We start from the raw sequence: 19,371 nt of genomic DNA on the forward strand, positions 1-19,371 counted from the left end.
AAGGTACATATCATGATTTGACTTGATTTAGTGAAAGGAGCAGCAGAGTCACTTAGCTCTCAGATGGATTTGTACGTTTCAAAGTAACCAGTTATCTTAGAATTGGCATTCTCTGGAGTTTGTACTCTTTTGGAGTTCCAAGGCATTTTTTAAGCTGTTCTTTTATCTCATAGCATCTAAAACTACACCAAAACTATTCAGATTACGTTTGCACATTACTTCATGTGTTTCTACCATCTGAGGCTGAAAAGCATGAAGTTTTTCTCCTTAGCTGTGACATGGAGCTATGACTTGTCCTGTATCTAACTGCATTACCAGAAATTGGTATTAGTTACAAATATGGCCCATTAACCTGAGGTGTTTATAAAAAAATAATCTACCCAGTGATTTCACTTGATTATAGAACTGATAGAGAGTGGGAGAGAGGAAAAGCATGAAGAATATATATAATCAGGTTTACTGTTCAATCAGTTTTATCATTCTACCTAGGTGTTGTATCAATACTGGTGAAACGAAAGCTTCTCTAGGCTTGTTGTAAGAGGATTATCCAGCAGGTGGAGTTTGACAGAATGATGTGGCACAGACCAAGTAGGCAAGGTAGGAACAAGCCTTTGTATTCTGTTAGGGATTATAGAATTATGATTCAAGACAAATACAGATATTAAAGTTACCTCCAATACTCAGTTTTCAAAATAAGAGAAATGCTGTTTAAAAAGAAACTATTCATCCAGTATTCAGCTGACTAGAAGACCAATTTAAAGGTCTGATTTTGGGGTTTATTAAATTTACCAGGCTTTGACTTTAAATAAGAAATGGACGCAGAAGGTACAAAAGATCCTGACAAGGGGGTGAAGGAATCATCTGTCCTGCATTTGCTTACAAGCCTAATTTATTATTATGCAAGGGGAATTACTTCATCTTTCATTTTCCTTAGAAGAGTAACCCTTCTGGGAAAAGGACAAGAGGCTGTAAGTGGTCTGATAAGCTTTATAACCCTTAATGTTAAGACTAAATCTAAAAGAAGAGATTGTCTCTCTGAAAACCTTTTTTTTTTTTTTTCATAGTACATCAATGGACTTGAATCTTGTATTAAGATACTGCATATCTCTACATGTCCTCTCTGTCTTCAATAAAATTCATTTTTTTTAAAGGGGAAACTCTCTACTTTCCCAAATGTAGGTTTCTATGCAGTTACGTGTCAAATGACTGTGTAACTTAATGCATTTTTGCTTTAGTAGGTTAATTTCCAGTCGCTTGAGCTGGTGGTTGTGACTCAGATGTGTTAAGGGAATGAGGAGGTGGAATGTGCTGGGTAAATGTTAATTGGAGAAGGGCTCCTACTGTGCTTGTTTCAAGTGCTCAGTTAAGTTACAGAGAAAAAGAAAAATTTCCAGCTCTTTGATTCCATGGATGGAATATACAAACAGTAAAGTAGGTAAGAATTTTGTTGTTAATGGGGGAAGGTACCTTCTGGACAGAGAAATGGAGGAGTAATTTTCCTCCTACCACTTGGAAGAAAAAAAGTATATTCAATTAATTTGGAAAAGGGCTGGGGAGTAGTAGAAGTGGGGAGTAATATGGCATTGGAGCAGTGTTGGTTAGAATTAGGGGGCGTGCAACTGACAGGTAAGGGGTTCATTTCCCTGGCTGACTACATTTGAATAGTAGCCTTTTATGTGTGGTTTTAATTGCCTTTTTTTTCCTGTAGTATTTCTTCTTGGATTTCTAGATTACTCTGGTTTCCTCTAGCTGCTTGCTTTGTATGACACTTATAAGAATAGATTTGAAAAAAGTTAGTTTACTATGAATGGGTGTTTTTGTCACATAAGACTTATATTTTATTTGGGTTTCTTAGCTTTAAGTCTTTATGGTTTTCTGAAATTGTAATCAAGAAGAATGTGGTTGCCAGCTGCTAGTCTAGAAATTACTTTAAACCCTAAGTGCATGTTAAAATGAGCTTTTGCAGGGTGACTTCTAAAAAGTAATTGCTAAGGTGACATAATGTCTCTTCTAAGCTTAGTTTTAAAAATCCTGATGCATAATACAGAATGCTTTAATCTTAATTACAGAATAAAGGAAAAAGAATTCTGGGAGATAATTGACTAATCAAAAGTTAAGAGCCCATAAATACCAAAAACCAAATTTTTAGAAGCAGTACATCTATACTCAATGAACATTAATATTTTTGAGCCTCCAAAAGGTTCTCAGGGTCCAAGTCGCGGATCAATGAGTAGGCTTGTTTGGTCTCTTTGGTTACAAGATCTGTCAATGTAGAGTTTTATGCACGTCTGCTTAGGATATAGGGATAATAATGAGGTCCTACATTTTGTAACCCAAGTGTTAGGTTTCGCAGTTCCTATACTTTCAGAAGACTGAGAATTTGTGAGGTTAAAACAGGGGAAAGGATTCTTGATTACCTCTAATTTGTAAAAATGTCATCAGCAGATGTTCAGAAGCAAACCATAGAAAATTAACTTTTTTTTTTTTTACCCTGGTTGAAAAAGATCAATACGAATTACACTTTTTTCAATGTTGTCTTTAAGCTAAAACTAAACTTTGTCAGTTTCAGGGGGAGAAACACACTAATTTTTCATATGGTGTTTAATTGGAATCTCCTGATGCAAAGATCTGATCTAGTGGATTAAATTCACTAGAGTATCTTATTCAAGAAACCATATTAAAAAAGCTAGGATATGTGTTAAACCTTTACAATTTTCATTTCTCTAACCCAAGAATTTAACATTCACTTTTCAGAGACAATCTGTTTTGGTCCAGGTTTTGGAGACGTTATTTTGGGGCACTACAGATATTGTAGTAGTTTGATTGGAATCAGTCTGAGTACTGAGGGAAATCTGACTTGTATAGCTGGTTGGTTGTTTTCCTGAATATCTTAGGTGCCCTCAGGTGAAGGAAAAAGAACTAAAAAAGAAGAAGAAACTTACCTGAGACTGGTAAGTTTTGCTGAAGGCTGCATATTAATGTGAAGTAGAAAACACTGAAGAGAGTCCATGTGCTTGTTGTAGGGGAAAACAACCCTTCGCTTAAATCAAGTTAAAATTCAAGTCGTTTGTTGACTTGTAATTAACTGTTAGTCCATGAGCTATACATTTAGGAGTAATAGTTGCAATATAACAGATAAATGACTGTCCTAGACCCTTACAAAACCTTCGTAAACACACCTTCAGATATCTAAACGCCCTTCTGCATCAGTTCCCCCACAAGTTTGCAGTTACATGCTCATCTCTATCCCTGTAACAGGAGGTTTGGGTTACAAGAGCCCACCCTTTGAGGGGCGTGTTAACCCTATTTATGTGTGTCTCCTTTGGAGATGTGGGTGCTGTAGCTGCACGTGTACCTGTGCTGTTCCTTACGCTCCACTAACCCCCCCAGCTGCTGGGATAGCACCCCACGAGGGGATGTGCAGACACCCAGACACTGCTGCTTGTCCCCTGTGCTGTCAGCCCACTGGCCAGAACAAAGGCTGTTCCTGGTGACTGGGGAGGGTGCTCCCTTGGGCCTCAACAGCTTGAGATGCCAGTAGGGCGTCTTCTCGGTGTCAGACCAGGTTTTGGCTGCTTCTTTCTCCTCACTGTTAGGAATTTTATTGCTTTTTATACTTGATCTTAAGCTGAGTCTTCCCCCTGCCACCCAAGGTGTCTTAGTAACTGCCTGATCAGTGTTTAATGTGGCTGATGGTTGTCTTCACTTTTACAGTCTTACTAGATTTTGAGCAAACACCCTCTCAGTTTTGGATATTCTGTTCAGGCACATTGCACTGGTACTTTGCACTTGGATTTCTATCTTGGCAGCTGATGTTGTCCAGGCTTTTTTACCAAGGGATGGCTATGTGGATTTCCCTCACCATTTGGAGCTGCTGCTTAGGGTACAAGGTACATTCATAAAGAGACAAAGTCCTTCTTAGAAAAAATGTTTCTGTTTGGAATTTTATGTTGGAGCAGTCATGATGAATAGTGGGGAATCTTACTGGGTCTCGAAGTGTTCATTATAGGCCAAAATGTATCACAATATAGCAGTTTTCTAATGATAATGGGTAAAAGAAGGAGGTTTCATTTTTACAGCACTAACGAATTCCAATTCATGCATTTGGTTTTCTGCATTCTGTAGGGATTCCTTATGCCTTTTTACACGTAGATGTGCAACTTGAGGATGGGATCTGCACATTTTGTGTGACTTATGGTCATTGACCTATTCTTTTGATATTGCACCCAGAGTTTGTGTGAGTACACAAAATAAAGAATAAAACTACCCTTATGAACAAACTTATTTACCATGAAGATTTTGATACTTCTAATCAAATATAATTTCTGATTTCATGGATGACAAAACTACAGGGACAGAAATGCATTGGATGCATTTCTGCTTTATATACCACCTTTTTAGCTAAATGAACAATCTAAAAAAAAGTTACAGTTTTACTTAGTGCATGCAATATTTTAAAATCTTTAAACTTATAAGTGCCCCAATATTAAGAAATTACTTATTCTGTGGAAATACTATCCATAATGAACCATTTACTAAGGGAATCTAATGGTTAGCATGTAATTACATCTAGTGTACATCTAACTGGTAGTAACTCCAAATTTTTATTGATACTGGAATTGCTGAATTCTTTTCTTCTCTCTGACCTGAGCCACTGACAGATGGAAGCAATGACCCTTTTTTTAGCTCCTCCGTCATCTCATGACTGCAAAGTATAGACTGCTTTAGCACCCAGGTGGCCGATGCATCTATTGTTACCAAAAGCTACTTTAGGGATGTTCAGAAGAAGTCTTCCACTTCTTTTCTACTATATTTTTATTTTTGTGAAGATTTAGTAGTTTATTTCAGTTCTAGAATTATTCACTGCTTTAGTTTGATGCAGAACTTACTGATATTCGATACAGGACTTCTGAGGTTATTTCCTAATATTAGAGTTGTTTCCACTTTTTTAATTAAAAGTGTAATTCCCATAAAGAACCACTGTAATTTTGATGATTATATTCCCAGTCAGTATCTTTTCTGACTTGACAGGAGAATGCCCAGTCTTAGAGGAGTAATATCACTGTTCCAAGACAATGGTTGTAGCAAAATTTAATTGGTGAAATACACAGGTAGCCATGTTCAGAATATAAACCAAAATCTTAGCTTAGTATCCACATAACATGCATTTACATAACATCCTATCCATGCCTAATTTTTGTGTCTGTGAATTTCTTCAGTTAACCTATAGCTATTTCTGGAATGCCAAGGAATAGCAGAGGTGCAGCTGCTGCCAAGAGGTTTTGTTAGTCACACCTCAAACAAAGCAATCCTTAGATTATTTTGCCTACAGGAGTGAATTTACAAGGCATTCTCAGGGGGAGCCATGGTGCTGTCACAGCAGACTTGGAGCACTTGTTTGATGCGTGGATGACTTATCTTCGATTACCACCTTTCACAAAACAGACTAAAACATTTGTTGTTTTATTTATATGTGAGCTTTCCAAAGAATGGGTTACAGTTTTGGTTTGCCTTTTTTTTTTTTTTTTTTTTTTTTTCCTTTCCTTCTGGCTCAGTGAATTTTTATTGTATGGAAAATGGAGCTTTGAACACTGAATGGATTGGGTGATTGCATCTATATTCAGGACATTTCACAGCACGGTGGCTGGTAATTTTTGGTAGCTGGGAGTTAATCATCCCTTATTCAGAAAATAGAATTTAATTTGTAGCTTCTATAACTCTGTGGTTACTTATCTCAAAGATACAGAATTAAAAGATAATAGTATGATTATTTATTGGCCTCTGATGTTTTTGTTTTTCTTTTTTTTTTTTTTTTTTTTTTTTTCCTTTCCTTCTGGCTCAGTGAATTTTTATTGTATGGAAAATGGAGCTTTGAACACTGAATGGATTGGGTGATTGCATCTATATTCAGGACATTTCACAGCACGGTGGCTGGTAATTTTTGGTAGCTGGGAGTTAATCATCCCTTATTCAGAAAATAGAATTTAATTTGTAGCTTCTATAACTCTGTGGTTACTTATCTCAAAGATACAGAATTAAAAGATAATAGTATGATTATTTATTGGCCTCTGAGATGTGTTTGGAATAGACTTAGTTGTTCTACTTCAGGAAAAGATTCAAGTTTATGAACACAAAGGCTTCGTAAGTGCAGGGAAGTGTTTCCCTGCAGCTTTCTGCAGAGAGTTAATATTATCTTCACAAATACCAAATTACTCTGTCTCTGCACATCTTGCTGGTATTTTCTACTGGACAGCTTGGCTTTGTTACACTGGCTGTCCTAGGGCTCTGAATAGTCACATAGGGACTCTGCATAGTTGTAGAAATCTTGAGCATGAAAGTTAGAGTCCCTTAGCTGTGAAAGGGTCTGGGTTAGATGTTACGGTACTGAGTACTGCAGCATTCAAGTGTTTCTGTACACCTATCTTTTCAGATTCTGCTTTTGTGTATTGCTGGATAACTCATTCCGTTGAACTGCACTGTAAATATTATTTGTTTTCTAGCAGTTAACCATCTTGAAAACGCATCAACATGACTTAGTAAGTATAACACTTGAGACGAATTTACAAATTAATCTTGGCATAAGACAAATGTATTTTAACACTACAGTTTGTATGCCTGCTCCCTGCATATTTATTTTCAACCTCCAGTTGATTAGCTACTTTGTCTTGTGTGCAGAAATGGCCTGTTTAATGCAGTGGGAAGTCGAGTAGAAGCCAGTGTTTGTTAATGGATGCTTAGAACAGGCACAGTCAGACATTTTAAATTATTCTAACTAAGCAGTAATTCTAATTTCCTTCTAAAGATAGAAGTATAACAACCCAATTACCTAGTTTCCTCACAGACTGTAATGAGTACAGTTAGCATAAAATTGGTCTATAAATTTAATTGGCAATTTCTTGTTGTGTGGACATTGAAAACACTAGAAGAATGTTTGAGTCTATATAGTAACTTGCTCCCATTGGATGCTTCCTTGACAAAATGCATTACTGTAAAATACCAATCAAATCTGTTCAGCACAAGGAGTTTTTAAAGTATTGGCTCAAACAGGGATGGCAGTAGAGTTGAAAGGTTGAAAGTTCCTTCAAGAAAAAAAGGTGGTTTTTTTTTTTTAATCTGTGTAAGCAGTAGGGTTTTTTTCCCTTTTTAACATGGAATTAATGACTATATTCAAACTTCTAATATGTGTTAAGATGTGGCTAGTATCAGGCTAGTTCTGTATGTGCAGCCTCATAAGAATAATTGGATCAGTTCTTCTAAATGAAGAATATACACATAGATGATAAAGATTAAAAAATGTACCCTACTGAAAGGGGAAGGGGTGCTGGAGTTGCGCTACTGATTCTCAAACTGATTCAGGCAGCTGCTCCAAAGGACACTTTTAATCCCTTCTAGAACTGATGTTTATGATAGGAAATTCTCCTTGTCACCATATTTTCATAATGTACAGTAAAGAAAACTGAGGAGGACATAGCTAAGTTGCAGCGATCTGTTGAGACTGAAGTGGTGAAAATTCCTGGCCATGATAATACATACTTAGTAAAACATGTTTACTCTACTTTGCCTCTTCCCAAGAGAATGAATAAACAAACAAAAAACCATGAGACTTGAAGAATAGAACTGAGTTTTTCAAAGTAAGTTTCCATGATGGGCTTTTGATTTCACCTCTTCTATACAAGCAGGCGTTGCTGGAAACAGGGCTGAATGTAAAAGACTATGGTTGACTTCTTGTTCATGAAAATGCTTTAATTACTTCAACAGTGCATCCGTTTTAACAAAATGATGTAACAAAAGTACTTTTAAGTACAATGAATAAAATTATAACTGTGACTGTGAAAGTAGCAGCAAGTTACTTCTCCTGCATTAGAACACCAATTTAGTGGCACTCACTTTCCTAGGGATTTATGCCCTACCACACTTTTTCCTCCCTCATAATTTTGTACAGCGCCCTTGCCTGCCTTCCTCTTTTGCCTTAATGCTGAGCAAATGGAGTAGTGTGCCTGATCCTGGGCTGCTGTTGTGGACTGGGGGACCACTAAGTATACTCTGTGGCTAGCAGCCTACCAAACAAAACAGGCAGTGTGTTCAATTTACTTGTTTGTACGTCCATTAAAAGATGTAGCTTTACATTTCTAGGATTTAACTCAGGGCAAGGTTAATTATTTAATTGAAATGTATTATTTGTGTACATTATAGAAAGGTGATTTTTCAGTTTCCTAAGTACATAATTTTGGTTGTTCATATTGGTCTTGGATTAACAATTGTGTTCTGGGTTAGACCCAAGGATTCTTAATCCTGTGGGACTTCTAACTTTAGTTTATTCAAGAAATATTATTTAAAAGCAGGCATTAATATTTAAAAAAAAAAAAAGTGGTTTTTTTCTAGTTCTTGAACTCAGCGTGAACCCTTCAGTGAGGGGAGAAAAGCATGAAGCAGTCCATTGCTGGCCTCCCTCAAACTGAGCTGTACTCTTCTAAAATAGAAATTCTTATGCAGGAGAAGTTTGTTCAGGTCTTTTGTTTGGAGAGGGTCACTGAAAAGGTAGGTCAAAGTTTTAAATAAATCTCTTTAGAGAGTGTATTCATGTCTTATCCACTAAATCAGTGCATCTCTCTCTTCACTAGCAGCTAAAGAGTAAAGACCTTAATAAAGTGGAAATTAAAATATGTATTCCTCCTGTAAAATGCTTTGCGGTTGACGAACTAGAAGTAGATGTAAGCACAAAACAAAGCCCTTTTTCCCAACAAGTTTCAGATTTTAAAAATGGACACATGGGTAAGTTTGGAACCTGGCTGCATGGGCAAGTAAGTAAAGCAACATTATTTGTAAGAATATTTGTGTTGCTGTCCAATACTTGGTTTTTCTCTTCTGTGATATATTTTTTTTTAGCACATTTTTTTCACCATCTACTGGAAGTAGAACACTTCTACTCTGTGGTGAATGTAAATATCTATTGAAATACATGTCTGTGCTGTATCAGTTCTGTCTTCCACTTGCCTTCTCTTATGTAACAGGTAAGTTAAAACTAAAGGAGGGAAAAGTTATTAATACCCATACACAACTAACTTTTAAGTGAAAATGAGAAAGTTGTTAAGGAGATACTGCTTGGGAAAGATGCTTCAGCGTTGCAGTGCTGGGAACATTAAAAGAATCTCCGTTCATATAACTTAGGTGAGAGTTTTTCTGTGGAGTTGTTCTCACAAGGTTTTGGTCGCGTAGGAGTTACAGTTCAAGATTTGCAGCTCCAGCCTTGGCACACAGCTGTGCGTGTGTGCGCTCCTCTTCATGCAACAGGGACCTACAGTGACCCCCATCAACCACCCATTGAAAATCTTACATAAACCTAATCTCACTGTTTTCCTACTAATTGTGTTTTCAGCAGTGTTCTTCTGGAACAGACTTTCTGAGCATGCTTGATTTAAATAAAAAAAACCCAACACTCTACGACAGTGCCATTAACTTACAATATTTTTACTAATGGTACATGTGAGAGGAAAATAATTTAACAGTAATGAGGACATTAAAATTGATGTTCTATGGGCCACGTACGGTTTGTATTTTAGTAAACATACATCTGTTGTGTTCTTATTATTCTGCAAAATAATGTATTTTGCAGAAATATAGAATGTGATTACTCTTTTTTTTTTTTAAGTGTCTATATTTGCAATTATTGTCACTTGCATTAAGTTCTTTTGCACCTTGTCCAGCTCTGTGGAATACACCTAACTTTATATTGCTGATTATATTTAACTTTTTTCTCACAAGGCAAAAACGCATAATTATTTTTAAAACAAAGTGTGAAAATCCCTGTTCTGGTAAATTTTACTCAACAGTGTGGTATAAATTGACCACAGGTGAATGAAGTTTGTGATGGAAGATAAGTGTAACTTGAAAAGGTACAGCTGTAGTAGATGAACGTGTGTGATAACCATGAAGACTTGCCCCTTTGACCAAGAACTAGAATAGCAAAGACAAGAGAAGGAAACTAAGGAAAGAAAGATGGCTCACAACTTGTATATTGAAGCTCCCATTCAAAACTAGTGACAAAGACTTAAAGGTATTACCAACTCAAGATTAAAAAAAAAATAGTAAAAAGTCATATTTAATATAAATTTTTTACCCTATTTAATAATTCAGATTTCCATATGTATTTTTCCATTTTCATGCCCTGCCTTCCCCTTTATATACTGTAGACAACTCTCTGCTAGTTTGTCATTTTCAAGCTGTGCTGCTTAGAGATAATCATAAATCACAATGGTGTGTGTGTTTCTTTTCATTTACTAAATGAAAGAGTGCGCATCATTTCTGGATTGAATGATAAGTTTGGTTGCCACAAATGCTTTGGCTTAAGACCTTGACATTCATTCCCTCTCCACAGGCATTTATGTCAGGAAAACTCAATTGTTTGAGCACTCATGGAAAGTCAATGTAAGAAGTGCCCCAGTATGACTAAAGCAAATTTGCTGAAAAATGTAAGTCTGTAGATGTTTTTTTCAGTACTTTCTGCAACAGCCAGAACTAAAAACAAACTAGAAATTTCTGAATTGGAAACGCAACTGTGGTCTGTGTTGTTTTTTTTGTTTTGTTTTGTTTTTTTTTTTATCTGGAACATGATCAGATGTGGATATAAGCCTTGTGGCTTGCTTGAGCTCAGCTTTTTTTATTACATTTGCAGAAATTAGTTGCACAGTTGCATGTAAAATCTGACATTAGGTCACACACGAGCCCAGGTCTGGAACTTTGACCTCCAGATTACTGAGTTATCGCAGTCTATGTTTGCCTTTGCTGGATGAATTTCTTTCTGTTTTATAAAGGCAGTGATTATTCCCATATGCTACTCTGAAAGGGAGTAAAGGGTTTAGCTGCAAACAGTGAAGCTGGCATTTATGGCCAGTATATAAACAATGCCATTGTTCTAAGTGGTCCTAGATAGTTGTAGGGCTGGAAGTTCCAGTTGAAGGCAGCAGGCTCCTGATGAGTGGTGCCTCTGATGAAAGGAGGAACAGGAGGCACAAAGAACTGGAACAATTAATCTTGCTCATAGTTTCTTGTTTGCCCCTTGTTGTGCAGGCTCTGAAGTGCAAAGCTTGTAAAGTGGCTCGAAAGTTTTTGCCTCTCTTTTTTTTTTTTTTTTTTTTTTTCCCCCCAGATGGAATGAAAGCTGTCCAGAACAGCATATTTGTTATAGTTATATATTCAGTTTGAAAGTACAGGGGCTTCTGAGGGCAAAGCCTTTGTTTTGGGACATGACTCAAAGTATTATTAAACTAGTAGTGTTTGCAGCTATGCCAGGGAAACTACTGCTTTCATGGGATTACACAGGTGTAACTACTTAAAACTCGGGGAAAAAAACTGAAAGTGGATGGACTCCCACTGAACTTATCATAATTACATTAGCTCCATAAGACTAACTGGAGTGAGGAGTCAGCAAATTCCCTTTCCTCATTGAATGGTAGAGCTAGAATACTATACATATATCCAGAACACAACTCTGGATTCAGATTTTCTGGGTTTACAGTTCTGTTTTAAAATGACTGATCTGCCCTTGCAAATAGGTCTTGGAGCTGGACTAATATAAAAGTTGGAGGGGATAGATGGTTGAGACAGGCTAAAGATATGTCTGTTTTCCCCATGTTCCCTAGAGGAAGGCAGCTGTGCTAGACTTGACTTAGTTGATGACACAGGGGCTACCCTGAAACCATCCCATCTCCTTTTGGCCCAGTTATTTGATACTGACTCTACAGCAATTACCTCATTTTTTGGGGAAACGCTAAGTGAGAATTGTCGAAGGGAGAGGATAGTCCATGCAGCATCAGAGAACCAAAGAGCCAAAAGACTTGGACATGACTGACTTTTTTAATGACATGTATTTCAGTGTGTACCTGTCCTTTGTAGCCACTTTATCCTCCCTTTTTAATTTTCCCTCATATGCAAGACTGCTTCCCCCAGCCTTTTAAATCATCATAATAAATCAGCTTTAAAATTTCAAATTATCAATTACTGGGTTTGTCCTTGTTAATTTTATGCATGTTCAGCTTCACCATGATCTCATGTTATTCCTGGTAGGATCTAAATCATGTTCGTTGATACACACCAAACTGAACGTGGATTGAGTGTTGCTGTGATAAACTGTAATCTAATCGGTTCTGCAAATGTAGGAGTGATAATTGTTGATTTCAAATGTAGAAAGCATTTCTAAGAAAAAAGTTTTAATCTTGTTTTCCTGCAGAACCTCCCAAAGTTTTCTTCCTTTTACCTGGTGTTAAAATGAAGATACATGAAGAATTACACTTTCTATGATAGGAATCCTATGATTTCTAATCAATAGAAGTGAGATGACAAAGAAAAAGTCAGCCTAAAACCTAAATAGAGGTTATTCCAAAGAGAAGAATAGTATTAGATAAAGGTGTCAAAGTACAGGCAGACCTCAATGAAAAAGACTAAGAAACAGGGCATTTGGAGTGCAGAACTCAGATGGTACCATAGGTTAAACTAAAGCCTTAGATGTCAGTTTAGGTGAGAGTTGGAGAGCCCTGAAGCTGAGAATGAAAAACCTGAATGTGATGTGAAAGATAAAGGAAAGCCAAAACCAGGTGCCAAGGGCAGGGGGCAGCAGCAGCTCTATTCCTGATAAACCAAAGAATGCAGGGCGACAAGCAGGAAAAGGGGTGATGTCAAAAGTATCTACTATGGTTTCAGGATCAGAGAGAGAGGAAAACAGATTTAGAGAACAACGTGAAAGGAAAGCAGATGGGATTTAGCAGTAGCTTAGCTGAAGGAGAAATAGGTTTGAGTGTTCTGATGGTGGAAGAAAAGAAAAAGTTTGACAGAAGAGAAAGAGATCTAACAAACTTGAAACACTTTTTTTTTTTTGTTAGCTGGAGGTGTCAAGGCACACCTTCCATTCTACTGCTAAAAGTGGGAGCTGGGAGTACAGCCAGCAGAGATTTAGATCACTCAAAGGCAACAATGACTTTTGGAAATACTGAGGCTAGGTGATGTCATTTAGGTGAAAGAGACAAAATGCACCCAAAGACCTCCCCTCCAGGCTGCAGGAAAAGGAAATTTGTCTTCTATCAGCTTATTCAATGAGATTAGGTTGTAGGAAGAGGAGTTATTACTTCTCCTTTCTTCTTTGACGTTATAGAGATTGATAGGTGCAATCATCCAAAAGATTAAAAAAATATTATGAAGATAAGATTTGGACTTTGTCAGTGTCTTCCTGGTTGCTTGGATAAGTCAAATTTCAGTGAAGGAAAGGGGAAATTATGCTGTAGATTCAAAAGGTTTAAAACTAGTGGAGCAACAGTAATAACTTCACTATACAAAACACTGAGTTTTGGAGAGAGGTTCACTGGGACAGGCTGGGTAGTAAATCTGAGACTGAAAATGAGAGAAGAGGCAGTGTGGAAAGTGGGGTAGGCTGATTCTGCTCTATGTGAAAGTCAGGGTAAGCTCGGTATTGCTCAGCACTGTGAACCAAGAGGTGAGGGGAAAATAAATTTCTTCTAGAGAGGATGAAAAGTGACTCCTGTGGCTGCTTCTGCCTGCCTGAGAGTGACTAAGTCTGCAGCCGTTGCAGCAAGAAGTCAGAGACAGTGCCATGGCAACTGCTATGAGACCTAGCAAGTCTGGCTCTCTTTGCTTTCCTGTGTTGTGCTTTTTCCATCCCGTTGGTCTGAAAGGTTATTTTCTTTTCTGCCTCTCCCCCTCGCCTGCCCACCCTGGTAATTGCGTGCTTTGCTAATAAATGAATAAAAGTGAGCAAAGATGCCATACTAATTGCTAGACAAAGGCAAGAACACACACAGGGATGAAACTTGAGAAGTCGTCAAAGGCAAAATTGCCTGTTTTTAGTGGGCAGGTGAGAAAGCATGTTTCTGGGTTTGGAGTAAATACTTTACTAACTAGAAAGAAAAGTTAAGTCCAGCAGTAGGAGTTACTATTATGGATTGATTTAAAGATACAGGTGAGGAAGTACTTAATCTGCCTCATGTTGGCAACTTCATACGATACAGTCCATTAGTTTTTGAATGCTCCAGTGGAGTCCTGTTTGCTTGAAAATATCTTGGGGTTTTTTGTGTTGATTGTGCCTGGGGTCTTGACTACTTCAGGGGGTTGATATCCATCTTTGTGCCATCACCTCACAGGGGCGCCATTCTTAATACCAAAGAAACTTGAATGACTTCAGTAAAGGACCCAAAAGATATTTAATCCTGATGTAAGAGCTCAAATTCCAGAGAACCCACTACAGACCTTATTTGCAATGGTTAATTATTTCACTTTTTACAAAGATGAGCCTTACCTTTAGCCTTAAATCTTGACCTTCTGGCTGCTGAATTGATTATGGATTGCTGTATTAGGCTGTAGCCCTTCGGAGTCAAAAGTTATCCAAGAACGGATGGTGATCAAATTATATTTTAACACACTTGGATGAAGAATCAAGTAAGTGTTTTTAGAGCAGCTTATTCTTGAAATAGTATTTGATTGAACTAAGTACTACATGTTTAACAAGGAACATCTTTTTACCTGTTTCCCTCAATTTTTATGCTTAATTTCCTTCAATTTTTTGAGAAAAAGATGACTGTTTTTTTCTGGAAAAGATTGATTTAGCTAAAGACAACTTTTTTATTTCACAGCTTTACTGATTGTAGGTATACAAACTATACATGGCAGATAACTTTTGGTGCAAAGAATATCCATGTACGATGATTATGTAAATGAGTAGTATGGTTGTACAGCCTGAGGATGTGAAAACCTACCTGTCCATCATTTATAATATGCTTAAGGCTTTATACTACATCTTATTTTGTGAACTGATGCAAGATTAAGTCCTTTGATGACAGAATAACCGCAGTTTGCAGTACCAAACCATAGGTGGATTGATTTCACCAATTTGGGAAAGAAAATGTGCAGTACAGAAGTTCTTAGAGCAGCTTTCCAGTTCAAAAGCACATTTGGCAAAGCTGGACAGAAACCTATCAGTAGAACTAAGTGAGATTTTACACTTCTGCAACACATCTGAGCAATCAGCCAAAACATAGTGGTTTAATATGCATAATCTATTCTATGGTTTAATGAGATCTTGAGCTATTGGCTCTGAAGATGGTTAGTACCCTAGCGAATAGCCCTTCAAACTTCAGGCATACAATGAGAATTTGCTTCCTCTTTCAAGAAATTCTTCAGCTCCTTGGATAGAATTTATTATTTCCCTAAATATAAGCAGCTACCAAAACTCATTACATATTATAGTACCCTTTTCTGCTATATTCAACTCTCTCATTAAGTGAATTATATGGTTTCTCTTGTAATTAAGTGCAGATCAAATATACTGAAATATTATATTAAAAACATAAGAAACGACACCTTTTCAGCTGCAATTCTGAACTACTTAAAGACAGAAGTGCTACTTTGATGTTGATGGTTTTTTTCCAGAAACATCTGGTCAAAATAAAAAGTATATCTTACCCTTATGGATGTGACAGTAAAGTCAAAAGTGCCACAGATGAAATGTGCTCTGTTCTTTTCCACTTGAATTCCATTTCAAGAGAATTCTTTCTTTGCCTATTTTATTATTTCAGTAGTAATGACTTCCTTCAGAGATTTCTGTTGGATATGAGTTATCTGGACACCAGCAAACTTAAATATTAGTAGAGCTCAAGGAAAGAAAAAACAATGTAAATACAGTAGGTTTTATGTATTAATTCATTAAGTATAACAGATATATATGTATAACATTTCTACTTCCACTAGCTACATAGGGACAAATCAGTCTATGAGAATTACTTATAAAAATTCTCTTGCAGGCTTTAAAATTTGATCAAGGCAACCACTGAGGACCCAAACCTTTCTTCATATGAACTTCTGGAGTCCCAGATCTGATTTCAACCCATTTAACATCGGTCACTTAACTAAGGTTCTCTAGTTAAGACTCTCTAGAAATAAGAGAGGGATTAGTTGTTCTGGAGATTTGATCCTCATCTAAGATTTGCGTCACCCTCGAAAGCACCTCTGTCCCTATATTGACCATAAGGCAGTGCAAAGTAGCTGTACTCCTGATCAGGGTGCCCCTGTTAATGCCTGGAGTTGGGGGATACAAGCAAAGTGCTGAGCTCAGTGTAACCAAACTGCTCAGTGTAACTCAGTCCTCTATCTGGAGTTAAGCAGTTGGCAAATACACAGCACATCTCCGAGTTTGGTTCAGGTATGATTTAAGTATAAATGAAGTGTATGTTGCTAGTTATCTCAATCTGTATCCTAGATAGATTTCTTTGGATAATACTCTCAATAATGCTAATTTATCTGGCTTCAAGCTGAGTCACTAATTACATGACTTGTAACAGCTAAACTCTGTTTCCCAGCATCAAGGGTAAGGAGAGGTGAGAAGAATGCTAGTGTACTACTGCACACGTAAGAAAACAATTCCCATTATGCCTACGTGCTGTCTCTGTTCTGCTCAACTCTGCCCTTTACTCTTTTGTACCTTTTTCCATCCTACATGGCTGTGATGTAGTGGCAATCAGCCCATTCTGTCACCAGTGCTTGAGTCAAGCTACTGCATTTTCTCAAAAAGAACAAAGAGCAGGTGTCATACTACTCTTATTTACCTGCATTAGACCTAGCCATTATGAAGTCCTTAATTATGGCAATTTATCAAATTATCCTTAAAATAATATGTACCTTTTCCCAAATGCTGTATCCTTAGCATGCCCTGTTTTGGCTGTCTTTGTTAAACAGTGGAAAGGTTTCTTTAAAATACAACAGTCTTCCTACCCACCCCCAAAAGCTGAAACAAGCTTGATATATTGTACATTTTCAATTCATTTTATATGGATTTAAAAGTACTAAAATGCACAAAAAAGGATTTCCCTGAATTAGGTGCTTAATCTCTAATTTCTTGCAAAAAATTGATTATTGCACATGCAGTCCCATTCAACAGAGATTCATGAAGACAACATAGCTATAGTTTAGTGTGGGAGGTGGAAAGTGCCTGAATTTGAGGTCATATGAGAACAGTTACATATTTCAGCTGAAAAGACTTCTCTCTGAAGAACAAGGTCAGGTTAACTCTACTAGAACCATACAAACCAGCAATCTGAAATGCTTGTTGCAGTGAAGTGGTATATATGGAATATGCATTACTTTTTGTGAAAACATTAGTGTTTGTAGGTATTGCCACTTAAAATACATTCCCTGCTCTGCCCAGCTGATGATAATATCTCCAAAGTGCTCAGCAAAGTATAAAATATAATCGATATATATGTTTATGTGTGTATGATTTATATTTGTCTTTTTGAGAGGGCAAGCCTTAGGCATAAGAAAGTACTTGCATCTTTGTTATTTTGCAAAGCCCTGAGGACTGTGCTGACCTAGTAAGTCAGAAGTTGTTCCATCTTTTCTTCTGACAGCAGGAATGGAAAGAGAAGAGACTCACTCTCTGATTTAATTGCTTTTCCTACAGCACTGAAATGAGGAAGAACTTTCTCCTAGTTTTGTTCTGTCTGGCAGCCTCAGTCCCCCTTTAGTTGGAGACCTGGAAGCCACTGGGATTCCAGATTTGCAGGTTGCTATCTTTTTGTCATATTTCTGGGTTTTATAACTATTGCAGTATTAGCAATTCTTAGGATCTAGATCGGCGTCTCATTATTCTTAGCACAGTGAAAACAAGTACAAGAACTAGCTTCTGCTACAAAAACTCTTCAAACGCGATCTGCTCTGCTCTTCTGTGAGCTTTTCAGTTCTGTAGCTTGTGTCTGTGTTAACAAATAGTGTGGAGCAGGGGATACAGGTCTGCAGAAACAAACAGGTGGCGTTGCAGGCTCAGTGTACTCACTATATGTGTTTTGAAAGGTGGGGAGGGCTACATCTGACTGATTAAGAACTCATTCTGTGAATTAAATGCCCATTAATTGTTTGAAGTGCACTTCCAACTTAGTTTCATCTGAAAGCAGTCTAGTTACTGCACACCAAAAATGGTGAACCAAAGCAGATAGGTGGGGACAATCAGGAGATTTACTTTGAAAGTGCACCCATGACTTTTTCTGTGAGAGATGCTGTTGTAGTAGTGCAAACACATTTATCTGTGCCCAAGAAGTTCATATCCTGAGTGCCTAATGAGTCCATGGATCTGAATGAGATCCAGTTGAAACCAGTGGCTCAATACTTTCCGGTGATTCCTTGGTTTCTGTTCTTTTCTGTGCCTGAAACACAGGTCTGAATGACTGAAAAAATAAAAATCAAAGGTTCTTTCTGTGTGACAGTTACTATCTTGAGCAAAACTCAGGAAACTCTGTTAGAGCAGAGGGCTAAACCATATCCACATAAATACCTGAATCAGTGTTTGCTTTTGTGCTGCTCCCTTTTTGACCCACACCCTGGAATGCTTTTAACAAAATATTTGAGTGTCCCCCTCTGTTACCCAATGCATAGCTTAGCAGTTAAAGGCTCAACCTGAACTAGTGTATCTTCAATCTTTTTAACCTAACAGCAGTTGTTTGTAAACTGTAAGACCTGAAGTTGACATGAAATAGCAGTATATAGTAAAACAGAGGTATAAGAACAGCCAGCTCATGTTAAATATAATGAAACTGCATTAACTTGTCAGGTAACAAGAATAAACATGCACAAGAAAATATTTCCAATACTCTTTATTTCTCCTGGTAATTATAGGATGTTTCAGAAAAGCAAGGACAGTATCTTCATGTAGGATTATTTCTTACTGATGGCAAAGTTCCTGAACAAGTCAGCACAGAGTGGGTTGTTATGGGGGAATGGGGGAAGATATGTAAATAGGATTCATAAGATACGTAAATAGGTTGGCTTGTTAAGAAATAATGCCTTGGCTCTATTATTATTGTTGTAGCATGATTCAGGAGAACTGGCCTGCCTCCTGGTCCTGTGTGCCCAAGTATATTGGCTCGATGCGAAAAGCTACCGAAAAGCCTCTAACAAATCATCACACTGATTGTTTTGCTAATGGCACAACAGAAGCTGGATCTAAAAATGCGAGAAGCAGACAGAGGCTCCACTCTTTTGCTCCCTGTGAGGCAAAAGGTAAGAACTAGAAGTTTGAAAAACAGTCAGTGGCAGGGCTTACATTGCAAATTCTCAACAGTTTGCCCTTCATGTGGCTGCAGATACAAAGCCAACAAGAAATAAGAAATAATGATCATATTTACCAAAAAGTAGGGTATTTCTCTGAGCTCTGTATTTACTGTTGCTACACTAATGGAACTAGTTCAGGACTGTTGGTTTGCAAAAGATGCTTTCCTTTTACTCATGTAAACTTGACATTCTACTGATGTTACATTAAGGATGAAATTATCTTAGAAGAAAACAGAATAATATTTGAAAACTCAGGTTGATTTTATTAAC

The sequence above is a fragment of the Calidris pugnax genome, unplaced genomic scaffold (assembly GCF_001431845.1).
Source record: "Calidris pugnax isolate Ruff unplaced genomic scaffold, ASM143184v1 scaffold31, whole genome shotgun sequence".
Taxonomy (NCBI): Eukaryota; Metazoa; Chordata; class Aves; order Charadriiformes; family Scolopacidae; genus Calidris; species Calidris pugnax.